Source organism: Bombina bombina, chromosome 7 (genome assembly GCF_027579735.1).
Source record: "Bombina bombina isolate aBomBom1 chromosome 7, aBomBom1.pri, whole genome shotgun sequence".
Classification (NCBI taxonomy): Eukaryota; Metazoa; Chordata; class Amphibia; order Anura; family Bombinatoridae; genus Bombina; species Bombina bombina.
This window is the reverse complement of record NC_069505.1, coordinates 193,632,688-193,660,058: the sequence shown is the minus strand read 5'-3', so window position 1 is coordinate 193,660,058 and position 27,371 is coordinate 193,632,688. Positions and strand designations below refer to the sequence as shown.

The 27,371-nt window shown below is 39.9% G+C and overlaps 1 protein-coding gene across 1 annotated transcript in view; it reads left to right on the top strand.

Annotated features, from left to right (window-relative positions):
- The window catches only part of CD44 (CD44 molecule (Indian blood group)), a 154,665-nt gene that overhangs the window by 60,294 nt on the left and 67,000 nt on the right, over positions 1-27,371 (top strand). The window lies entirely within an intron of this gene.

Here is a 27,371-nt window from a genome sequence, read left to right as displayed (position 1 = left end):
ATCCATATAGATATATAGATATACTGTATATTTTACAAAAAAATATACAGATATATATAGAAATATATATTTAAAAATAAAAACATTTGTCTTTTGATGTATTCCTAATGCTCATTCAGGTTAGCACAGTTAGTCTGGTGCACCCTTGGGTTAGCGCAATTAATCTGGTGCACCTTCAGGTTAGCGCCGTTCACACAGGATAGTTTAAATATGCACAATTACACTTATGAATAAATTAAACAACCCGCTCTTCTCAAATGGGAAATAGTCCAAAAGACCAGAAGCTTAATGGCAGCACTCTTTCTTCACACTAACGATGTGTAAGCTCTACAAAGGGATGGTAAAACGAAAGAGGCGCCGCATGTGCGTATCAGTCAGAATCAGCAATTTATTATTTATAAAATATTTTATCAGGAAGGATACATTGAGATTTCTCTTGTTTGCAAATATATCCTGGGTCCACAAAACATACAATAGAATCCAAAAACAATCGGCTAGATTACAAGTTTTTGTCGGTAAGGCTATGCGGTGCTAACGAGCCTTTTTTTCTTACCGCTCACTTAAGACAACGCTGGTATTACAAGTTTTCTTCAAGCCGGCATTAGCCTCAGAAAAGTGAGCGTTGAGCAAAATTTAGCTCCACATCTCACCTCAATACCAGCGTTGCTTATGGTAGCGGTAAGCTGGCAAAACGTGCTCGTGCACGATTTCCCCATAGGAAACAATGGGGCTGAGCTGGCTGAAAAAAAACCTAACACCTGAAAAAAAGCTGCGTTCAGCTCCTAACGCAGCCCCATTGTTTCCTATGGGGAAATAAAAGTTATGTCTACACCTAACACCCTAACATGAACCCCGAGTCTAAACACCCCTAATCTTACACTTATTAACCCCTAATCTGCCGCCCCGACATCGCCGACACCTACATTATATTAATAACCCCTAATCTGCCGCTCCGGATACCGCCGCCACCTACATTATCCCTATGAACCCCTAATCTACTGCCCCCAACATCCCCAAACCCTACATTATATTTATTAACCCCTAATCTGCCCCCCCAACGTCGCCGCAACTATAGTAAATTTATTAACCCCTAATCTGCCGCGGCCAACGTCGCCGCCACTATAATAAATTTATTAACCCCTAAACCTAAGTCTAACCCTAACCCTAACACCCCCCTAACTTAAATATAATTTAAATACATCTAAATAAATTTACTATAATTAATTAAATTATTCCTATTTAAAACTAAATACTTTTTTTAGAAAAAACGTGTAAATGCGCTATACAGCACGGGGATGATTATAAACAGGAAATAAATGACAATACCATGTATGTGCTTGCCTTAAATTTTGGATAATACTGATTCTGTTTTATGGATGGGGAGTTGCATACTATGTATGATTGAATGGTGATATAATCCCCTATTTCAAAGAATCTACCAACCCCTAATAGGAGTATGCAGAAAAAAAAGAAATTGCTTGAATACTATAAGGTATTGGAGACTGATTGGAGGTTATGCGTACTTTCTTTCTTGTAGATATACAGGTTGCATACTATATATGAATAAAATGTTGACAAGATATAGAAAAAACAACAAATGTTCCGCTATGACCCTAGATACAGATAAACATACTATGTATGAAATATTATGTATATTAGATATAAATGACAATGTTGGGTTATCCCCAATGTAAATAAATATTGATTAGGAAATGAATACCCAGGTGCATTCAATAAAAATAACAGACATATACTAAAAATAAAGATAAACTAAAATGTAATAAATTTAACTGGTTTATTAAATTGGCATAAAGTCTAAAAAACACATATATAGATCCTAGGTGACCGGTCACTTTGATTATTAGCAGCATTAAAAAATTCCTTAAAAATATTAAAAATATATATTATCTAAAAAGTGTGAAAAAAGTTATGGGAGAATGTGCGTCTAATTATGATGAACCTTATATGTATATTCCACCATAAACTAATGGTACTTTTCGATTCCCAATAAGGTAGTATTAGGTTCGTAGGGAACAAGTTTTCATTAAAGCTGTTGCAAGAAATAATTCCTCTTTTTGGCCACAATTCTATAAGTGCCGTAATAGTACGTTCAAGTTCTTTGAATGTCCCGGGTAGTGTCAATAACAACCGTGTGAGTCTTATCCGCGCTGCCGGGCTGACACACTCTCAAGTGCTTACCTGTTCTTTGATGCAAACTTACTTCTGGTAGCACTAGTGTCTCTGCAGCTCACGGCCAGCCGGTGACGTCACACGCTAGATCCGGGAAATTGTGTAAAGTAGATCCGTCTGATATCCTTACTCCTTCACTCTGCGCAGAGTTTTTGGCTTGTAAAAGTAGTCCCAAATAGAATCTTCTGTAATCCTCCGTTCCCGTTTGTTTTACAAACTTGGAATTTCTTCTGTTTAATCTTCTATTGTACCATCAACGCGTTTCGCCACTCCTGGTGGCTTTATCAAGATGGTTTAATTGTGGTGGATTGCTCTCTTATAAATGTGTTGGAGGAATTTCATTGGTTAAGAAAAAAAGTCACATTTTCACTTTTCTTCTTTTTTAAGAATATCCGTGCAAATAATGCTATAAGACCAAATCTTTTAAAAGATCTAATAATCCACCTATATTAGAGATAATGTATATTTTTGGTTTATATACAGATATTTTTTAGAAATAGATGTATAATAGAAAAGCTTAATCTATGAGTAAGATGTGCAATATTGTTTTTTCTCACTAAGAAATAGATGGTATACATAAAATAAGAGGAGAATGTGAAAAAAGAATTCCACCTTATAGGGACATTTACCGATTCCACCTTAAAAAAGAAGAAAAGTGAAAATGTGACTTTTTTTCTTAACCAATGAAATTCCTCCAACACATTTATAAGAGAGCAATCCACCACAATTAAACCATCTTGATAAAGCCACCAGGAGTGGCGAAACGCGTTGATGGTACAATAGAAGATTAAACAGAAGAAATTCCAAGTTTGTAAAACAAACGGGAACGGACGATTACAGAAGATTCTATTTGGGACTACTTTTACAAGCCAAAAACTCTGCGCAGAGTGAAGGAGTAAGGATATAAGACGGATCTACTTTACACAATTTCCCGGATCTAGCGTGTGACGTCACCGGCTGGCCGTGAGCTGCAGAGACACTAGTGCTACCAGAAGTAAGTTTGCATCAAAGAACAGGTAAGCACTTGAGAGTGTGTCAGCCCGGCAGCGCGGATAAGACTCACACGGTTGTTATTGACACTACCCGGGACATTCAAAGAACTTGAACGTCCTATTACGGCACTTATAGAATTGTGGCCAAAAAGAGGAATTATTTCTTGCAACAGCTTTAATGAAAACTTGTTCCCTACGAACCTAATACTACCTTATTGGGAATCGAAAAGTACCATTAGTTTATGGTGGAATATACATATAAGGTTCATCATAATTAGACGCACATTCTCCCATAACTTTTTTCACACTTTTTAGATAATATATATTTTTAATATTTTTAAGGAATTTTTTAATACTGCTAATAATCAAAGTGACCGGTCACCTAGGATCTATATATGTGTTTTTTAGACTTTATGCCAATTTAATAAACCAGTTAAATTTATTACATTTTAGTTTATCTTTATTTTTAGTATATGTCTGTTATTTTTATTGAATGCACCTGGGTATTCATTTCCTAATCAATATTTATTTACATTGGGGATAACCCAACATTGTCATTTATATCTAATATACATAATATTTCATACATAGTATGTTTATCTGTATCTAGGGTCATAGCGGAACATTTGTTGTTTTTTCTATATCTTGTCAACATTTTATTCATATATAGTATGCAACCTGTATATCTACAAGAAAGAAAGTACGCATAACCTCCAATCAGTCTCCAATACCTTATAGTATTCAAGCAATTTCTTTTTTTTTCTGCATACTCCTATTAGGGGTTGGTAGATTCTTTGAAATAGGGGATTATATCACCATTCAATCATACATAGTATGCAACTCCCCATCCATAAAACAGAATCAGTATTATCCAAAATTTAAGGCAAGCACATACATGGTATTGTCATTTATTTCCTGTTTATAATCATCCCCGTGCTGTATAGCGCATTTACACGTTTTTTCTAAAAATTGTATCTTTTATCCACACTGTATTTTGGGAACAGAGTAGTGTATATGCAGGGGTAAGATTTGCGCACCAATATCTTTTTACTTTCCTCTAAAACTAAATACTTACCTGTAAAATAAACCCTAAGCTAGCTACAATATAACTAATACTTACATTGTATCTAGCTTAGGATTTATATTTATTTTACAGGCAGCTTTGTATTTATTTGAACTAGGTAGAATAGTTATTAAATAGTTATTAACTATTTAATAACTTCCTATTTAAAATAAGTACAAATTTACCTGTAAAATAAATCCTAACCTAAATTACAATTACACCTAACACTACACCATCATTAAATTAATTACATAAATTACCTACAATTAACTACAATTAAATTAAATAAACTAAAGTAAAACACAAACAAACACTAAATTACAGAAAATATAAAAGAATTACAATTTTTTTAAACTAATTACACCTAATCTAATCCCCCTAATAAAATAAAAAAGCCCCCCAAAATAATAAAATTCCCTACCCTATACTAAATTACAAATAGCCCTTAAAAGGGCCATTTGCGGGGCATTGCCCCAAAGTAATCAGCTCTTTTACCTGTACAAAAAAATACAATACCCCGCCAACATTAAAACCCACCACCCACACACCCAACCTACTCTAAAACCCACCCAATCCCCCCTTAAAGAAACCTAACACTACCCCCTTGAAGATCACCCTACCTTGAGCCGTCTTCACCCAGCCAGGCACAAGTGGACGTCCAGAGGGGCAGAAGTTTTCATCCGATCCGGCCAGAAGAGGACCTCCAGATGGGCAGAAGGCTTCATCCAGGCGGCATCTTCTATCTTCTTCCATCCGGAGCAGAGCGGGTCCATCTTGAAGACATCCGACGCGGAGCATCCTCTTCCATCCGACGGCGACTGAAGAATGAAGGTTCCTTTAAGTGACGTCATCCAAGATGGCGTCCCTTCAATTCCGATTGGCTGATAGAATCCTATCAGCCAATCGGAATTAAGGTAGGAAAAATCCTATTGTCTGATGCAATAGAATAATTTAGTTCCCCTACTACTGAAGTTAAACTAACTGGCCTGTAGTTACCAGATTCTTCCCTACTACCATTTTTATGAAGAGGTGCTACATTTGCTATTCTCCAATCATCTGGAACAGCTCCTGATTAACAAAGTTCCTTTAAAACCCTTGGATGAATATTATCAGGACCCACTGACTTTTTTACATTTATTTTTGATAATGCCAATAAAACCTCATTGTCTGTAAAAGATTTGTGCTCAGCTCAATTACATTTTTGTCCCTTAATGTAGACATTCTAGCTTCACAATCTTTTGGGAAAACAGAACAGAAGTAATTGTTGAGACTGTCTGCAATATGTTGTCTCCATATTTGCATATAATCATCTGACGGTGTGTGTCTGTAATTTTTAAAAGCTATTTTTTTGTTTTTACAGCATGTGCTACTTCTTTGGAAAACCATATTGGTTTACTCTTTCTTTTACTTTTACAGATATGCCTAATACAGGGCTAGATTACTAGTGACACGCTAACTGTTGCACACAAGCGATAAGGGGTATATCACAGCTCTTTACGTGCATTGGAAGTAGCGCATGTATTAAGAGATAAAAGTTCGCTTGAGCGCATTTTAAAATAAGGAGCGTTGGGATAGCACAACTGTAGAGCTCTGCTTAACTGTTACGCTCAAGTAAAAAGTTGAATAAATCACATCAAAATACATTGTACTATACGCTTACTCATAATAACACTATCTAAAAAAAATATTTAAAAAGCTTGCATTCATAAGTTATAAGGGTTTAAAGATATGATCTGTTAAAAAAAAGTATTTTAACATAGAGATACATACATGCACATGCCTAAATATGTATATGTATGTATGTATATATATATATATATATATATATATATACTGTATTTATATACTGTATATATATGTGTGTGTGTTTATAAGTGTTGTACATACATATTTATGTGTAGCTATGTATTTACATACATATATTCACATAGAAACATATAAATACATATATAAGTAGCTGAAAACCTGAAAAATCATATGTATGCAATATTTATATTTAAAGCGATTGCAAATTTAGTGCCATTAGGAATTACCGGTGTATTCGATAAAATAGTGCTGGCAATGGCACTCTTAGAAATTCCTCTGTATAACCGGGAAAAAATCCACTATGCAGATTAGAGATGCTGTCCCTTCTGAACAGCCGTTCTGAGTGAATATCGTATTCACTCAGAACAGCTGTTCAGAATCACACCACGAAAACAAGCGATATTGCTCAAGAATCTCTATGTCACCACCTCTACAGCCAAGTTCACAGACCGCTATTTCTCTAAAAGGGTCAGCATCTTTAATCTGCATAGCGGGTTTTTTTCCGGTTATACAGAGGAATTTCTAAGAGTGCCACTGCCAGCACTATTTTATCCTCATAAGGTACTTTTTACTTATTTTCTTCGATTGAAGTACACTTATATTTTGGACATTTCTAAATATTTTTGTTTCTATATATCTTAGTTAGTCCATTGGCCATAACATTCACGGACATCTGGGAAGACGTCCCCTCTTTTATATGTATTTTAATAAATTGTCTCAAACTGTTTTAAATTGTACACTATCTGGTATCTAATTTGTATAGAATTGTATTTATTAGTTTATTACTGAGCTAAACTGATATTTTTCTTCGTGTAATTAGCATAATTCAGTTCCCAATAACCACCAAGTTGTATAGATACACCTTTTATATAATCATCCTTTATTTCTATATATTTTTGTCAGGACTCAATATTGCATATATTATTCAGTTGTTATTCTTGGCATAATATTACTAGTCAATATTTCTCACCTCACCCTAGCTTATTAGCGCTGACACTTCTCTTTTTTACTTTTCTCTTGTTCACATTTGTATCCTGCAGGGATATTTTAGTGTTAGCTGGGTATTCTAGTGTCTAGGGCGCTCTCTCTCTATTTACAATATTACCGGTGTATTCCTCATGTGTGTAGCTCCTAAATTGCTATGTGTTTTTTTTTATTATGTGAAAGGTATGTTTATTAATTTAGATTTTAATTACCAAGCTTTTCGTTGCTAGCTCCGCCCCCGGCATTACTTCCTTGATCTACGTCATCATATGGGCATCTCTGTCTTCACGGATTGAATTATGCATGCGTTCAGTCTATAAGTCTGCAATCTAATATGTAGCGCAGGCTCTTTGCAAATGTGGGACGTGTTAGTTTTTTTTACAGTCGCCAACTTGCCTGGGTTTTGATTGCATGTTCAAAAAACTTAACTTTCTAAATCAATGGCGGTGATTCTATGGGCGGAGGAACGGGTTAGGTGTTTAAATATGTAATATAGTTAATTTAATGTGTAGTTTAATGTAATTTTAGTATAACAGTTAGGGTAGATTAATTATTAGTTTAATATAGTTTAATGTAATTTTAGTATAATAGTTAAGGTAGATTAATTATTAGTTTAGTATAGTTTAATGTAATTGTAGTATAATAGGGTAGGTTAATTATTAGTTTAATATAGTTTAATGTAATTTTAGTATAATAGTTAGGGTAGATTAATTATTAGTTTAATGTAGTTTAATGTAATTTTAGTATAACAGTTAGGGTAGGTTAATTAATAGTTTAATCTAGTTTAATGTAATTTTAGTATAGCAGGGTAGGTTAATTATTAGGTTAATTATTAGTTTAATGTAGTTTAATGTAATTTTAGTATAATAGTAAGGGTAGGTTAATTAATAGTTTATTTTAGTTTAATTTAATTCTAAAGGTAAGTTTTAATTTATTATAAGATAGGGATGATGTAATTTTAATGTAAAGTTAGCGTGTTTGTTTGGTTTAGGGTTTAATAGGTTAATTTAGTTTATGGCGATGTGGCTGGCTGGCAGTTTAGGGGTTAATAGGTTTAGTAAGTGGTAGTGATGTGGGAGGCCAGGGGTTTAGGGGTTAATATACTTATTTCGTTGCGGAGGGCTCCAGGAGCGGCAGGATAGGGGTTAATAACTTTATTAGAGTTGCGGTGGGCTCCGGGAAAGCAGAGGGATAGGGGTTAATACCTTTATTAGAGTTGCGGTGGGCTCCGGGAGCAGAGGGATAGGGGTTAATACATTTAGTTAGTTGCGGTGGTGTCAGGGAGCGGCGGAATAGGGGTTAAGAAGTTTATTAGAGTTGCGGTGGGCTCCGGGAGTGGCGGGATAGGGGTTAATAACTTTATTTGGTTGCGGCGGGGTGAGGGAGCGGCGGGATAGGGGTTAAACATTTTAATATAGTGGCAGTGTTTAGTGACAGGGTATAAATAAAGCTGGGAAAAAGCCGAATAGCAGCAAGATCGATGACTGTTTAGTTAACAACAGTCCGATGCTCATCGCCCCGTACTTGGTGCGTGGCTTTTTGAGAGCTTTTTATATAAATATGGAGAGCGTATTCAGGTCCGCGGCCGCGATGTTAGGCGATGTCAGGCGAGCCTATTGGTGCCTTCGAAGGCAAGAAAGTTGACGGCTTGATAAGTAGGCCTCGCAGCTTCCCGTAGCACTCCTATTCCTCCATCTGGAGGGGCCTTTTTACCGCCAGACTTTACTGAACAGTGCGGCCTTTAGTGCTTTACCTCGCACTGCTAAGCGCAAGCGAAAGGTTAAATATTGCTATCCTTCCCTGGGGTCATCTACTAGCTTATTGGATTTATCTGATACAAGATTATCAGATGATGAAGACGCCTCTGATACTTCAGAGTATGCTGTTTCTGGGTTGGCATCTGCTGCATCTAAGCCTCCAGCTGCGGAGGAACTAGACTTTAGATTTAGGATTGAACACTTACTCTTTCTGCTAAAGGAAGTTATGGCTACTTTAAAGGTTCCAGAACCTAAGTTACCTGAGGAACCTTGTATTCCTAAATTAGATAAGGTCTACGATGACAGGGTTGTTTCACAGACTTTCCCGGTTCCCGTAAAGATGGCGAACATTATTAAGAATGAATGGGAAAGACTCAGATCTTCTTTTTCCCCTTCTTCTTCCTTTAAGAATTATTCCCGGTTCTGGACTCTCAGTCGGAGTTATGGGGTTCTGTCCCAAAAGTAGACAGTGCTAACTCCACACTAGCTAAGCACACTACTATCCCACTTGAGGATAGTTTGTAATTTAAAGAGCCCAAGGATAAGAAGCTGAAAACTCTATTAAGAAAAATGTTTCAACATACGGGATATTTGTTCCAACCAGCAACGGCAGTTGCTGCGGTTGCGAGAGCAGCTACCTACTGGTGCGACTCCTTATCTGAGTTGATCGAGGTGGAGGGTCCCCTCGACACAATCCAGGAAAGAATTAGGGCCTTAAGGGTTGCTAATTCTTTTATTTGTGATGCAAATATGCAGATTATTCACCTGAACTACAAGGCTTCAGGTTTTTCTGTGCTAGCCCGTAGGGCACTCTGGCTGAAATCTTGGTCTGCGGACATGACTTCAAAGTCTAGACTTCTTTCCCTCCCATTCAAGGGAAAGATTCTTTTTGGTCCAGGCCTAGACTCTATCATATCCACGGTTACTGGAGGCAAAGGTGCCTTTTTACCGCAGGATAAGAAGAACAAGCCTAAGGGGCAAGGTCCTAATTTTCGCTCCTTTCGTTTGAACAAATCCCTACGTCAGCAGCCCTCTGCAAAGCCAGAATAGTCCAAGGGAACTTAGAAACCTCCTCAGTCCTGGAATAAATCCAAGCAGAATAAGAAGCCCGCCGAGTCAAAGTCGCATGAAGGGGTGGCCCCCGATCTGGCCTTGGATCTGGTAGGGCAGACTGTCACTCTTTTCAGAAGCTTGGTTTGGTGACGTGCAAGACCCATGGGTAGTGGACGTCATCGCTCAGGGATACAGGATAGGTTTCAAGTCTTATCCTCCCAGGAGCAGATTCCTCTTATCAAATCTGTCTTCAAGGCTGGAAAAGAGAGAGGCTTTTCTAGGGTGTGTGAGGGACCTCTCTGCCCTGGGGGTCATTGTACCGGTACCTCCAGCAGAGAGAGGTCTGGGAGACTACTTAAACATGTTTGTGGTCCCAAAGAAGGAGGGCACTTTTCGTCCAATTCTGGACCTAAAGTGTTTAAACAAATTCCTGGCTGTCCCCTCGTTCAAGATGGAGACAATAAGGTCCATTCTTCCTTAAGTCCAGGAAGGACAATTTATGACCACGATAGACCTGAAGGATGCCTACCTTCATGTCCCTATACACAAGGAACACTTAAATTTCCTAAGATTTGCTTCCTGGACTAGCACTCCCAGTTCATTGCACTTCTGTTTGGTCTGGCTACTGCTCCAAGAGATATTACGATGGTTCTGGGGGCTCTGCTTGCAGTGGCCAGAACCAGAGGGATTGCAGTGGCGCCGTACTTAGACAATATTTTAGTCCAAGCACCGTCCTGTCATCTGGCAGAGAACCATTCAAAAGCACTTCTTTCTCTTCTTCGATCTCATGGATAGAAGATAAACTTAGAAAAGAGTTCTCTTATTCCCAGTACCAGGGTGGAATTCCTGGGTACGATAATAGACTCCATATCCATGAGGATATTTCTTACAGACCAGAAATGTTACAAGCTAACTCCCAATTGTTTTGCCCTCCAGACCTCCTTCAGGCCATCTATGGCTCGGTGTATGGAGGTAATTGGACTCATGGTGTCCAGCATGGACATCATCCCCTTTGCCAGATTCCATCTAAGACCTCTTCAGCTGTGCATGCTGAGACAGTGGAACGGCATCATTCAGATCTGTCTCAACAGATTTCTCTGGATAGCCGGTCGAGAGAATCACTCTCCTGGTGGCTTTGTCCAGATCACCTGTCCCAAGGGACATCCTTCTTGAGACCATCCTGGGAGATTAAGACTACGGACGCGAGTCTCACAGGATGGGGAGCTGTTTGGGGTACCAGGAAGGCTCAGGGCCTGTGGACTCGAGAGGAATCCCTCCTCCCGATCAACATCTTTGAACTACGAGCAATCTTCAATGCTCTGAAGGCTTGGCCCCTTCTGGGTTTGGCCCAGTTTATCAGATTCCAATTGGACAACATAACCTTGGTGGCTTACATCAACCATCAGGGGTGAATGAGGAGCTCTCTAGCAATGAGGGAAGTATCTCGGATTCTGGAATGGGCGGAGGCCCACAACTGCTTGCTGTCAGCGATCCACATTCTGGGTGTGGACAACTGGGAAGCGGATTTCCTCAGCAGACAATCTTTTCATCCGGAGGAATGGTCTCTCCATCCCGAGGTGTTTGCGGAGATTTTCAGCAGATGGGAGACACCAGAGTTAGATCTCATGGCGTCCCGGGTCAATTCCAAGCTACCCAGATATGGGTCGCGGTCCAGGGATCCTCAGGCGGAGCTAATATATGCATTAGCAGTGCCTTGGAGGTTCAATCTGATCTACATTTTCCCGCCATTACCACTTCTACCTCGTGTGGTGGCCCGCATCAACAAGGAGCGAGCGTCAGTGATTCTAATTGCTCCATCTTGGCCTCTGAGGATGTGATTTGCGGATCTGGTGGGGATGTCCTCATCTCCTCTATGGAGGTTACCTTGTCGCAGGGATCTGCTGATACAAGGTCCCTTTGTTCATCAAAATCTAGATTATCTGAGGCTGACTGCGTGAGGATTGAACGCTTAGTCCTAGCCAAGAGAGGTTTCTCGGAGAGAGTTATTGATACTCTCATTCAAGCTCATAAGCCGATCACTCCCCGCATCTATCATAAGGTGTGGAAGACCTACTTATTCTGGTGTGAAGAGCGTGGATTTCCCTTGCATAAGGTCAGGGTTTCCAGGATTCTTTCTTTTCTCCAGGTGTCAGGATCCCTGTTACTGTTCCTTTAATTCTTCCTTGTTCTTTCTGACATCATGATTGACAGCTCCTCCTTTAAAGCAGCCGACTAAGTTTCATTCACTGCTTAGTATTTTATGAAGTAGTACTTAGTTACTCCTATGATCCTGGGCTCTGAAGTTTATCTTCAATCTTTATAAAACTACAAGCTGCCACAGCAACCGCTACACTAAACTCCTCTCACAGCAATCTTATTCCCTTGGCTTGCTACTTTCCCTCAATTTGGTAACTATTGTGTCAACTCTGGCTTCCTTACCGGACAGCTGTTAAGCGATCTAACGCAGCTATGTAACAATGCAAGTATTAATTATATATATCAAAAGGATACAGTGTCAAGTTTACCTCCATGAGATATTTACTTGTACTTTTATGCTACATTTGCTATATTAACCTGAAGTCCTGTTGATTTGATATCAATCTCAGCTTCTCACGTTACGCTGCAGCTGAGCCTCCAGAAGGGAATCTCCGGCTCCACCTCCAACTCACTTCCGGTAGCTACCTCATCGAACAAACTCTTCTCTGAAGTAAGGCACAGAGCTAAGGCGTCCCAACCCGCAGACTAAAAGCGACATACTAACCGAGGTACTTCGCTGTCATGCTGTGTATATACAAACCAAGGTACTTTGCTGCCACGCTGTGTTCTTGCTGTCACGCTGTGATTACACAAACCAAGGTACTTACTGTCACTCTGTGTTTATGCTCTTCAGATTGGGACTTACTCCACTCGTTAATGTAGATCTGATAATTTCAATATTCTAATACTATTGGCAATGTATTAAAGAGGATCTGGAATATAAAGGCACATCCTAATATTCAGTATGCAAAGTAAGAAATGCGCTTGCAATACAAAGTAAATAGAGGCCTACAAATACAGGTGGTTATCTCCTAAAAACACCTTAAACAATATAGAAGGAAAATGTATTTAGAATGATAAGTGCCTTTGCAGACACTTAAACAAAGTCAGTTTTTATAAAGTCCTCCAGCAATGCTCATCCTGCATTAGGATTGATGAGCATTGCTGGAGGACTTTATCAAAACTGACTTTTAACCTCTATTTGAGGAACTGTCCGCTTATTTATTTGTTTACTACACTGATTTTATGGTCATTTGTTTTATTTTTATTTTTACTATTTTTCTACTTTTTTAGTTTTATAGACGTATTGAAGCTTTTTTTTAACCATTGCTTATCCATTGCCAGTATTTTATTATTGTATGAATTAGGGTGTGAAATTGTTATGAATTATTATTGTGTATTATCTAATATGAATTGTCAGCATTAAATTTAATTTTAATATCCGATCCATATATATGATCAGAATCACTTGAGAGAAATACTTACTATATTTATTTTATTTTACTTTTAGCCATAGAGTTTATAGTTCAGCTGTCTTTTCAGCGCCACAGATTTTTAGTATTGTTTAAGTGTCTGTAAAGGCACTTATCATTCTAAATAGATTTTCCTTCTACATCCTAATACTCAGCCTACCCACTTGTTATTCCCTATCTTCTGACCACTACATTATAACGAATAGCAGTTCCTGACAACCAGTATCAAATGTACTCTTGATACACGTTACAAAATAACCTGACCTACTGGGTTAACCTACATTCAGATAATACCTCACTGATAATAATAAATCCATTTTCTAATAGTGGCAATTCTATAGAACAGTGAAACAAACAATATTTTAGGTTAAAGAAATCTCTGCAGTTGTGTTCCACAAACGGAATATTACAGATTTCTTACACGAGGATGGTCTGGAGAAGGGCCTTTTCAGCTAGCTCTCTTAAGGGACAAATTTCGTCCCTATCTATTTTGTTGCACAAGAGGCTCGCTGAGCCTCCAGACGTCCAGCCCTTTGTTCAGGCTCTGACTAGAATCAGACATGTGTTTTGACCTAGCTCTCCTCCTTGGAGTTTAAATCTTGTTCTTAAGGTTTTGCAGAGGGCTCCGTTTGAGCCTATGCACGGCCTTGACATTAAATTACTATCTTGGAAGGTTCTATTTTTACTGGCTATTGCCTCTGCACACAGAGTATCTGAGATGGCTGCCTTGCAATGTGAGCCCCCTTACCTAGTATTCCATGCAGATAGGGCTGTTCTTCGTACTGGGTTAGGTTTTCTTCCTAAGGTTGTTTCTGATCGCAACATCAATTAGGAGATTGTCGTTCCTTCCTTGTGTCCTAGCCCTTCTTCTTCGAAGGAGCGGTTACTTCATAATTTGGAGGTGTTTCGGGCCTTGAAGTTCTATCTTCAAGCCACTAAGGAGTTTAGACAGACGTCTTCTTTGTTTGTTGTCTATTCTGGGAAGTGTAAAGGGCAGAAAGCCTCTACCACTTACTTGTCTTTTTGGTTGAGGAGCATTATTCGCTTAGCATATGAAACAGTGGGACATAAGCCTCCTCAGAGAATTAAGCTAATTCTACTAGAGCAGTGGCTTCCTCTTGGGCCTTCAAGAATGAGGCATCTATGGAGCAGATTTGTAAGGTGGCTACCTAGTCATCCTTACATACTTTTTCAAAATTTTACAAGTTTGACATTTTTGCTTTGGCTGAAGAATCTTTTAAGGGAAAGGTTTTGCAGGCTGTGGTGCCCTCCGAATAGGGTCCGCCTCTCTTTTTACCCTCCCGTTTCATTCAGTGTCCTCTAGAGCTTGGGTATATGTTTCCCACAAGTAAGGAATGAAGCCATGGACTCTCCTCATATTAAGAAGGAAAACATAAATTATGCTTACCAGATAATTTCCTTTCCTTCTGTATGAGGAGAGTCCATGGCCCCCATCCGTTTTCTCCGTTGGGCAGACCTTAATTCTGTTTGGTTCACCATTTATACCCTGATATTTCTCCTACTGTTCCTTATTCCCTCTGCAGAATGACTGGGGGATGAGGGGAGTGGGGGAGGTATTTAAACCTTTGGCTGGGGTGTTTTTGCCTCCTCCTCGTGGCCAGGTCCAGTATTTCCCATAAGTAAAGAATGAAGCCGTGGACTCTCCTCAAACAGAAGGAAAGGAAATTATCTGGTAAGCATAATTTATGTTTTTGTGTGTATGTATCAGTATTTGGTGTGTATATATCAGTAGTTGGTGTGTATATATCAGTATTTGGCTTCTATGCCCCCTATTTATCAAAGGTCTTGCGGACCTGATCCGACAGTGCGGATCAGGTCCGCAAGACCTCGCTAAATGCGGAGAGCAATACGCTCTCCGCATTTAACATTGCACCAGCAGCTCACAAGAGCTGCTGGTGCAATGCCGCCCCCTGCAGACTCGCCAGCAGGGAGGTGTCAATCAACTCGATCATACTCGATCAAGTTGAATTGCGGCGATGTCTGTCCGCCTACTCAGAGGAGGCGGACAGGTTATGGAGCAGCGGTCTTTAAACCGCTGCTTCATAACTTGTATTTCTGGCGAGTCTGAAGACTCGGCAGAAACACGGGTCCACAAGCTCCGTACAAGCTACCGATACCTATGTATCGGTATTGTATGTATTATTATTTTGTGTGTATGTATCAGTATTTGGTGTGTTTGTATCAGTATTTGATGTATATGTATCAGTATTTGGTGTGTATGTATCAGTATTTTGTGTGTATGTATCAGTATTTGGTGTGTATGTATCAGTATTTTGTGTGTATGTATCAGTATTTGGTGTGTATGTATCAGTATTTGGTGTGTATGTATCAGTATTTTGTGTGTATGTATCAGTATTTGGTGTGTATGTATCAGTATTTTGTGTGTATGTATCAGTATTTGGTGTGTATGTATCAGTATTTGGTGTGTATATATCAGTATTTGGCTTCTATGTATCGGTAGTGTATGTATTAGTATTTGGTGTGTATGTATCAGTATTTTGTGCGTATGTATCAGCATTTGGTGCGTATATATATCAGTATTTTGTGTGTATGTATCAGTATTTGGTGTGTATGTATCAGTATTTTGTGTGTATGTATCAGTATTTTGTGTGTATGTATCAGTATTTGGTGTGTATGTATTAGTATTTGGTGTGTATGTATCAGTATTTTGTGCGTATGTATCAGCATTTGGTGCGTATATATATCAGTATTTTGTGTGTATGTATCAGTATTTGGTGTGTATGTATCAGTATTTTGTGTGTATGTATCAGTATTTGGTGTGTATGTGTCAGTATTTGGTGCGTATATATCAGTACAGTATTTGGTTTCTATGTATCAGTAGTGTATGTATCAGTATTTGGTTTCTATGTATCAGTAGTGTATGTATCAGTATTTGGTGTGTATATATCAGTATTTGGTTTCTATGTATCAGTAGTGTATGTATCAGTATTTGGTGCATATATATCAGTATTTGATTTCTATGTATCAGTAGTATATGTATCAGAATTTGGTGTGTATCTATAAGTATTTTTTTTTGTGTATGTATCAGTATTTAGTGTCTCTGGGGCATATGTATCAAGCTTCGAATGGAGCTTGATGCCCCGTGTTTCTGGCGAGTCATCAGACTCGCCAAAAACAGCAGTTATGAAGCAGCGGTCACAAAGACCGCTGCTCCATAACCTGTCCGCCTGCTCTGAGCAGGCGTACAGACATCGCCGGAAATCAACCAGATCTAGTACGATCGGGTTTATTGACACCCCCCTGCTGGCGGCCTATTGGCCGCAAGTTTTCAGGGGGCGACGTTGCACCAGCAACTCTTGTGAGCTGCTGGTGCAATGCTGAATACGGCGAGCGTATTGCTCACCATATTCAGCGAGGTCTGGCGGACCTGATCCGCACTGTCGGATCAGGTCCGCCAGACCTTGATAACTATGGGCCTATGTATCAGTATTTGGTGTTTATGTATCAGTATTTTGTGTGTATGTATCAGTATTTGATGTATATATATATCCGTATTTGGTTTCTATGTATCAGTATTTGGTGTGTATGTGTCAGTATTTGGTGTGTATGTATCAGTATTTGGTGTGTATGTATCAGTATTTGGTGTGTATGTGTCAGTATTTGGTGTGTATGTATCAGTATTTGGTGTGTATGTATCAGTATTTGGTGTCTATGTATCAGTATTTAGTGTGTATGTATCAGTATTTGATGTGTATGTATCAGTATTTGGTGTGTATGTATCAGTATTTGGTGTGTTTGTATCAGTATTTGGTGTGTATATATCAGTAGTTGGTTTCTATGTATCAGTATTTGGTGTGTATTTGTCAGTATTTGGTGTGTATGTATCAGTATTTGGTGTGTTTGTATCAGTATTTGATGTATATGTATCAGTATTTGGTGTGTATGTGTCAGTATTTTGTGTGTATGTATCAGTATTTGGTGTGTATGTATCAGTATTTTGTGTGTATGTATCAGTATTTGGTGTGTATGTATCAGTATTTGGTGTGTATGTATCAGTATTTTGTGTTTATGTATCAGTATTTTGTGTGTATGTATCAGTATCGGGTTTCTTTGTATCATTATATGGTGTGTATGTATCAGTATTTGGTGTCTCTGGCCTCTAGTTATCAGGCCGTCAACCTCAAATACGCTGGAATCCCGCAGTGTATTTGTGGCGAGGCTGATTCGCCTAAGTTATCAAGCCCTGCTGCCCGGCAAAAGTAGAATTTTGTGACGTAAGCTTCGATCCGCCGGACTCAGTCCGACACAGATTGATTCTTACGTCACTCCAGATGTTCCAAACGCAAGTTCGGCACAATCTGACTACTTTTGGTAGTTATCAAATGACTACCAGGTACGCTCGGCACTTGCCCAGTGTACCTGGTTTTCAATCCGCCGCCCTGGAGGCGGCGGATCCCATAGGAATCAATGGGAGTCTGAACATAGCGAAAGCTCATGTTCGCTGCTGCCCGACATCCCATTGATTCCTATGGGAAACATCTGCACCTAACACCCTAACATGTACCCCGAGTCTAAACACCCCTAATCTGTCCCCCCCTACACCGCCGCAACTAAATAAATGTATTACCCCTAAACCGCCGCTCCCGGAGCCCACCGCCACTCTAATAAACTTATTAACCCCTAAACTGCCGCTCCCGGACCCCGCCACCACCTACATAATACCTATTAACCCCTATCCTGCCCCCCCTATACCGCCGCCACCTATAATAAATTTATTAACCCCTATCCTGCCAATCCCGTACCCCGCCGCAACTAAATAAATTGTTTAACCCCTAAACCGCCGCTCCCGGACCCCGCCGTAACCTATATTAAACTTATTAACCCCTAATCTGCCCCCCCTACACCGTTGCCACCTATAATAAATTTATTAACCCCTATCTTGCCCCCCTATACCGCCGCCATCTATATTAAACTAATTAACCCCTAAACCTAAGTCTAACCCTAACACCCCCCTAACTTAAATATTATTTTAATAAATCTAAATAAAATTACTAATATTAACTAAATTATTCCTATTTAAAACTAAATACTTACCTATAAAATAAACCCTAATATAGCTACAATATTACTAATAATTATATTGTAGCTATTTTAGGATTTATTTTTATTTTACAGGCAAATTTTAATTTATTTTAACTAGGTACAATAGCTATTAAATAGTTATTAACTATTTAATAGCTACCTAGTTAAAATAAAGACAAATTTACTTGTAAAATAAAAACTAACCTAAGTTACAATTACACCTAACACTACACTATCATTAACTAAATTATTCCTATTTAAAACTAAATACTTACCTGTAAAATAAACCCTAATATAGCTACAATGTAATTAATAATTACATTGTAGCTATTTCTCCAACATAGGTGTGTCCGGTCCACGGCGTCATCCTTACTTGTGGGATATTCTCTTCCCCAACAGGAAATGGCAAAGAGCCCAGCAAAGCTGGTCACATGATCCCTCCTAGGCTCCGCCTACCCTAGTCATTCTCTTTGCCGTTGTACAGGCAACATCTCCACGGAGATGGCTTAGAGTTTTTTAGTGTTTAACTGTAGTTTTTATTATTCAATCAAGAGTTTGTTATTTTAAAATAGTGCTGGTATGTACTATTTACTCAGAAACAGAAAAGAGATGAAGATTTATGTTTGTATGAGGAAAATGATTTTAGCAACCGTTACTAAAATCCATGGCTGTTCCACACAGGACTGTTGAGAGGAATTAACTTCAGTTGGGGGAACAGTGAGCAGTCTCTTGCTGCTTGAGGTATGACACATTCTAACAAGACGATGTAATGCTGGAAGCTGTCATTTTCCCTATGGGATCCGGTAAGCCATGTTTATTAAGATTGTAAATAAGGGCTTCACAAGGGCTTATTAAGACTGTAGACTTTTTCTGGGCTAAATCGATTCATTATTAACACATATTTAGCCTTGAGGAATCATTTAATCTGGGTATTTTGATAAGTTTATATCGGCAGGCACTTTTTTAGACACCTTTCTCTTTAGGGGCTTTCCCAAATCATAGGCAGAGCCTCATTTTCACGCCGGTGTTGCGCACTTGTTTTTGAGAGGCATGACATGCAGTCGCATGTGTGAAGAGCTCTGATACATAGAAAAGACTTTCTGAAGGCGTCATTTGGTATCGTATTCCCCTTTGGGCTTGGTTGGGTCTCAGCAAAGCAGACACCAGGGACTGTAAAGGGGTTAAAGTTAAAAACGGCTCCGGTTCCGTTATTTTAAGGGTTAAAGCTTCCAAATTTGGGGTGCAATACTTTTAAGGCTTTAAGACACTGTGGTGAAATTTTGGTGAATTTTGAACAATTCCTTCATATTTTTTCGCAATTGCAGTAATAAAGTGTGTTCAGTTTAAAATTTAAAGTGACAGTAACGGTTTTATTTTAAAACGTTTTTTGTACTTTGTTATCAAGTTTATGCCTGTTTAACATGTCTGAACTACCAGATAGACTGTGTTCTGAATGTGGGGAAGCCAGAGTTCCTTCTCATTTAAATAAATGTGATTTATGTGACAATGACAATGATGCCCAAGATGATTCCTCAAGTGAGGGGAGTAAGCATGGTACTGCATCATTCCCTCCTTCGTCTACACGAGTCTTGCCCACTCAGGAGGCCCCTAGTACATCTAGCGCGCCAATACTCCTTACTATGCAACAATTAACGGCTGTAATGGATAATTCTGTCAAAAACATTTTAGCCAAAATGCACACTTATCAGCGTAAGCGCGACTGCTCTGTTTTAGATACTGAAGAGCATGACAACGCTGATAATAATGGTTCTGAAGGGCCCCTAAACCAGTCTGATGGGGCCAGGGAGGTTTTGTCTGAGGGAGAAATTACTGATTCAGGGAACATTTCTCAACAAGCTGAACCTGATGTGATTACGTTTAAATTTAAGTTGGAACATCTCCGCATTCTGCTTAAGGAGGTATTATCCACTCTGGATGATTGTGACAAGTTGGTCATCCCAGAGAAACTATGTAAAATGGACGAGTTCCTAGAGGTCCCGGGGCTCCCAGAAGCTTTTCCTATACCCAAGCGGGTGGCGGACATTGTAAATAAAGAATGGGAAAGGCCCGGTATTCCTTTCGTCCCTCCCCCCATATTTAAAAAATTGTTTCCTATGGTCGACCCCAGAAAGGACTTATGGCAGACAGTCCCCAAGGTCGAGGGAGCGGTTTCCACTTTAAACAAACGCACCACTATACCCATAGAAGATAGTTGTGCTTTCAAAGATCCTATGGATAAAAAATTAGAAGGTTTACTTAAAAAGATGTTTGTTCAGCAGGGTTACCTTCTACAACCAATTTCATGCATTGTCCCTGTCGCTACAGCCGCGTGTTTCTGGTTCGATGAGCTGGTAAAGGCGGTCGATAGTGATTCTCCTCCTTATGAGGAGATTATGGACAGAATCAATGCTCTCAAATTGGCTAATTCTTTCACCCTAGACGCCACTTTGCAATTGGCTAGGTTAGCGGCTAAGAATTCTGGGTTTGCTATTGTGGCGCGCAGAGCGCTTTGGTTGAAATCTTGGTCAGCTGATGCGTCTTCCAAGAACAAGCTACTTAACATTCCTTTCAAGGGGAAAACGCTGTTTGGCCCTGACTTGAAAGAGATTATCTCTGATATCACTGGGGGTAAGGGCCATGCCCTTCCTCAGGATCGGCCTTTCAAGGCCAAAAATAAACCTAATTTTCGTCCCTTTCGTAGAAACGGACCAGCCCAAAGTGCTACGTCCTCTAAGCAAGAGGGTAATACTTCTCAAGCCAAGCCAGCTTGGAGACCAATGCAAGGCTGGAACAAGGGAAAGCAGGCCAAGAAACCTGCCACTGCTACCAAGACAGCATGAAATGTTGGCCCCCAATCCGGGACCGGATCTGGTGGGGGGCAGACTCTCTCTCTTCGCTCGGGCTTGGGCAAGAGATGTTCTGGATCCTTGGGCGCTAGAAATAGTCTCCCAAGGTTATCTTCTGGAATTCAAGGGGCTTCCCCCAAGGGGGAGGTTCCACAGGTCTCAGTTGTCTTCAGACCACATAAAAAGACAGGCATTCTTACGTTGTGTAGAAGACCTGTTAAAAATGGGAGTGATTCATCCTGTTCCATTAGGAGAACAAGGGATGGGGTTCTACTCCAATCTGTTCATAGTTCCCAAAAAAGAGGGAACGTTCAGACCAATCTTAGATCTCAAGATCTTAAACAAGTTTCTCAAGGTTCCATCGTTCAAAATGGAAACCATTCGAACAATTCTTCCTTCCATCCAGGAAGGTCAATTCATGACCACGGTGGATTTAAAGGATGCGTATCTACATATTCCTATCCACAAGGAACATCATCGGTTCCTAAGGTTCGCATTCCTGGACAAGCATTACCAGTTCGTGGCGCTTCCTTTCGGATTAGCCACTGCTCCAAAGATTTTCACAAAGGTACTAGGGTCCCTTCTAGCTGTGCTAAGACCAAGGGGCATTGCTGTAGTACCTTACTTGGACGACATTCTGATTCAAGCGTCGTCCCTTCCTCAAGCAAAGGCTCACACGGACATTGTCCTGGCCTTTCTCAGATCTCACGGATGGAAAGTGAACGTGGAAAAGAGTTCTCTATCTCCGTCAACAAGGGTTCCCTTCTTGGGGACAATAATAGACTCCTTAGAAATGAGGATTTTTCTGACAGAGGCCAGAAAAACAAAACTTCTAGACTCTTGTCGGATACTTCATTCCGTTCCTCTTCCTTCCATAGCGCAGTGCATGGAAGTGATAGGTTTGATGGTAGCGGCAATGGACATAGTTCCTTTTGCGCGCATTCATCTAAGACCATTACAACTGTGCATGCTCAGTCAGTGGAATGGGGACTATACAGACTTGTCTCCGAGGATACAAGTAAATCAGAGGACCAGAGACTCACTCCGTTGGTGGCTGTCCCTGGACAACCTGTCACAAGGGATGACCTTCCGCAGACCAGAGTGGGTCATTGTCACGACCGACGCCAGTCTGATGGGCTGGGGCGCGGTCTGGGGATCCCTGAAAGCTCAGGGTCTTTGGTCTCGGGAAGAATCTCTTCTACCGATAAATATTCTGGAACTGAGAGCGATATTCAATGCTCTCAAGGCTTGGCCTCAGCTAGCGAGGGCCAAGTTCATACGGTTTCAATCAGACAACATGACAACTGTTGCGTACATCAACCATCAGGGGGGAACAAGGAGTTCCCTGGCGATGGAAGAAGTGACCAAAATCATTCTATGGGCGGAGTCTCACTCCTGCCACCTGTCTGCTATCCACATCCCAGGAGTGGAAAATTGGGAAGCGGATTTTCTGAGTCGTCAGACATTGCATCCGGGGGAGTGGGAACTCCATCCGGAAATCTTTGCCCAAGTCACTCAACTGTGGGGCATTCCAGACATGGATCTGATGGCCTCTCGTCAGAACTTCAAAGTTCCTTGCTACGGGTCCAGATCCAGGGATCCCAAGGCGGCTCTAGTGGATGCACTAGTAGCACCTTGGACCTTCAAACTAGCTTATGTATTCCCGCCGTTTCCTCTCATCCCCAGGCTGGTAGCCAGGATCAATCAGGAAAGGGCGTCGGTGATCTTGATAGCTCCTGCGTGGCCACGCAGGACTTGGTATGCAGATCTGGTGAATATGTCATCGGCTCCACCATGGAAGCTACCTTTGAGACGAGACCTTCTTGTTCAAGGTCCGTTCGAACATCCGAATCTGGTCTCACTCCAGCTGACTGCTTGGAGATTGAACGCTTGATCTTATCGAAGCGAGGGTTCTCAGATTCTGTTATCGATACTCTTGTTCAGGCCAGAAAGCCTGTAACTAGAAAGATTTACCACAAAATTTGGAAAAAATATATCTGTTGGTGTGAATCTAAAGGATTCCCTTGGGACAAGGTTAAGATTCCTAAGATTCTATCCTTCCTTCAAGAAGGATTGGAAAAAGGATTATCTGCAAGTTCCCTGAAGGGACAGATTTCTGCCTTGTCTGTGTTACTTCACAAAAAGCTGGCAGCTGTGCCAGATGTTCAAGCCTTTGTTCAGGCTCTGGTTAGAATCAAGCCTGTTTACAAACCTTTGACTCCTCCTTGGAGTCTCAACTTAGTTCTTTCAGTTCTTCAGGGGGTTCCGTTTGAACCCTTACATTCCGTTGATATTAAGTTATTATCTTGGAAAGTTTTGTTTTTGGTTGCAATTTCTTCTGCTAGAAGAGTTTCAGAATTATCTGCTCTGCAGTGTTCTCCTCCTTATCTGGTGTTCCATGCAGATAAGGTGGTTTTACGTACTAAACCTGGTTTTCTTCCAAAAGTTGTTTCTAACAAAAACATTAACCAGGAGATTATCGTACCTTCTCTGTGTCCGAAACCAGTTTCGAAGAAGGAACGTTTGTTGCACAATTTGGATGTTGTTCGCGCTCTAAAATTCTATTTAGATGCTACAAAGGATTTTAGACAAACATCTTCCTTGTTTGTTGTTTATTCCGGTAAAAGGAGAGGTCAAAAAGCAACTTCTACCTCTCTCTCTTTTTGGATTAAAAGCATCATCAGATTGGCTTACGAGACTGCCGGACGGCAGCCTCCCGAAAGAATCACAGCTCATTCCACTAGGGCTGTGGCTTCCACATGGGCCTTCAAGAACGAGGCTTCTGTTGATCAGATATGTAGGGCAGCGACTTGGTCTTCACTGCACACTTTTACCAAATTTTACAAGTTTGATACTTTTGCTTCTTCTGAGGCTATTTTTGGGAGAAAGGTTTTGCAAGCCGTGGTGCCTTCCATCTAGGTGACCTGATTTGCTCCCTCCCATCATCCGTGTCCTAAAGCTTTGGTATTGGTTCCCACAAGTAAGGATGACGCCGTGGACCGGACACACCTATGTTGGAGAAAACAGAATTTATGTTTACCTGATAAATTACTTTCTCCAACGGTGTGTCCGGTCCACGGCCCGCCCTGGTTTTTTAATCAGGTCTGATAATTTATTTTCTTTAACTACAGTCACCACGGTTTCATATGGTTTCTCCTATGCAAATATTCCTCCTTAACGTCGGTCGAATGACTGGGGTAGGCGGAGCCTAGGAGGGATCATGTGACCAGCTTTGCTGGGCTCTTTGCCATTTCCTGTTGGGGAAGAGAATATCCCACAAGTAAGGATGACGCCGTGGACCGGACACACCGTTGGAGAAAGTAATTTATCAGGTAAACATAAATTCTGTTTTTAGGATTTATATTTATTTTACAGGTAACTTTGTATTTATTTTAACTAGGTAGAATAGTTATTAAATAGTTATTAACTATTTAATAACTACCTAGCTAAAAGAAATACAAAATTACCTGTAAAATAAATCCTAACCTAAGTTACAATTAAACCTAACACTACTTTATCATTAAATAAAATAAATTAATTAACTACAAATACCTACAATTAAATACAATTAAATAAACTAACTAAAGTACAAAAAATAAAAAAAAACTAAGTTACAAAAAAATAAAAAAATATTACTAGATTTTTAAGCTAATTACACCTAATCTAAGCCCCCTAATAAAATAACAAAGCCCCCCAAAATAAAAAAATGCCATACCCTATTCTAAATTACGAAAGTTAACAGCTCTATTACCTTACCAGCCCTTAAAAGGGCCTTTTGCGGGGCATGCCCCAAAGAAATCAGCTCTTTTGCCTGTAAAAAAAATACAACCCCCCCAACATTAAAACTCACCACCCACATACCCCTACTCTAACCCACCCAATCCCCCCTTAAAAAACCTAACACTACCCCCCTGAAGATCATCCTACCTTTAGCCGTCTTCAGCCAGCCAACCACCGATGGAACAGAAGAGGACATCCGGAGCGGCCGAAGTCATCATCCAAGGGGCGCTGAAGAGGTCTTCCATCCGATAAAAGTCTTCATCCAGGCGGATGATGCCAATCAGATTTTTCCTACCTTAATTCCGATGATCTTCAGGGGGGTAGTGTTAGGTTTTTTTAAGGGGGGATTGGGTGGGTTAGAGTAGGGGTATGTGGGTGGTGGGTTTTAATGTTGGGGGGGTTGTATTTTTTTTAACATGCAAAAGAGCTGATTTCTTTGGGGCATGCCCCGCAAAAGGCCCTTTTAAGGGCTGGTAAGATAATAGAGCTGTTAACTTTCGTAATTTAGAATAGGGTAGGACATTTTTTTATTTTGGGGGGCTTTGTTATTTTATTAGGGGGCTTAGATTAGGTGTAATTAGCTTAAAAATCTTGTAATATTTTTTTATTTTTTGTAACTTAGTTTTTTTTTTTTTTTGTACCTTAGTTAGTTTATTTAATTGTATTTAATTGTAGGTATTTGTAGATAATTAATTTAATTTATTTAATGATAGTGTAGTGTTAGGTTTAATTGTAACTTAGGTTAGGATTTATTTTACAGGTAATTTTGTATTTCTTTTAGCTAGGTAGTTATTAAATTGTTAATAACTATTTAATAACTATTGTACCTAGTTAAAATAAATGCAAAGTTACGTGTAAAATAAATATAAATCCTAAAATAGCTACAATGTAATTATTAATTACATTGTAGCTATCTTAGGGTTTATTTTATAGGTAAGTATTTAGTTTTAAATAGGAATAACTAATTTAATAAGAGTGATATTTATTTAGATTTATTTAATTCATATTTAAGTTAGGGGGGTGTTAGGGTTAGACTTAGGTTTAGGGGTTAATAATTTTATTATAGGTTGCGGCGGTATAGGGGAGGCAGGGTAGGGGTTAATAAATTTATTATAGGTGGCGACGGTGTAGGGGGGGCAGATTAGGGGTTAATAAGTTTAATATAGGTTGCGGCGGGTTCCGGGAGCCGCGGTTTAGGGGTTAAACAGATTATTTAGTTGCGGCGGGGTACGGGATCGACAGGATAGGGTTTAATAAATTTATTATAGGTGGCGGCGGTATAGGGGGGGCAGGATAGGGGTTAATAGGTATTATGTAGGTGGCGGCGGGGTCCGGGAGCGGCGGATTAGGGGTTAATCAGTTTATTAGAGTGGCGGTGGGCTCCGGGAGCGGCGTGTTTAGGGGTTAATACATTTATTATAGTTGCGGCGGGGTCTAGGAGCAGCGGTTTAGGGGTTAATACATTTATTATAGTTGCGGCGGGGTCTAGGAGCAGTGGTTTAGGGGTTAATAACTTTATTTAGTTGCGGCGGGGTCTAGGAGCGGCGGTTTAGGGGTTAATACATTTATTATAGTTACGGCGAGGTCTAGGAGCGGCGGTTTAGGGGTTAATAACTTTATTTAGTTGCGGGGGGCTCCGGGGGCGCCGGTATAGGGGGTAGAACAGTGTAGTTTAGTGTGGGTGCTTAGTGACAGCTTATCAATAAAGCTGTAGAAAAGCCGAAGAGCAGGGAGATCGGATGAGTGATAACTATCACAGTCCGCTGCTCATCACCCCGTACTTGGTGCGCGGCTTTTTGACAGCTTTTTTTATAACTTTGGCGAGCGTATTCAGGTCCGCGGCGGCGATGTGAGGCGAGCTTAGGCGGGCGTATTGGGGCCGGCGATGGCAGGTAAGTAGACACGTTGATAACTAGAGGCCTCTGTCTCAGTATTTGGTGTCTATGTCTCAGTATTTAATGTGTATGTGTCAGTATTTGATGTCTATGTATCAGTATTTTGTTTCTATGTATCAGTATTTGGTGTGTATGTATCAGTATTTGATGTGTATGTATCAGTATCTAATGTGTATGTATCAGTATTTGGTTTCTATGTATCAGTATTTTGTGTGTATGTATGTTTGGTGTCTATTTATCAGTATTTGATGTGTATGTATCAGTATTTTGTGTGTATGTATCAGTATTTGGTGTGTATGTATCAGTATTTGATGTGTATGTATCAGTATTTTGTGTGTATGTATCAGTATTTGGTGTGTATGTATCAGTATTTGGTGTGTATGTATCAGTATTTTGTGTGTATGTATCAGTATTTGGTGTGTATGTATCAGT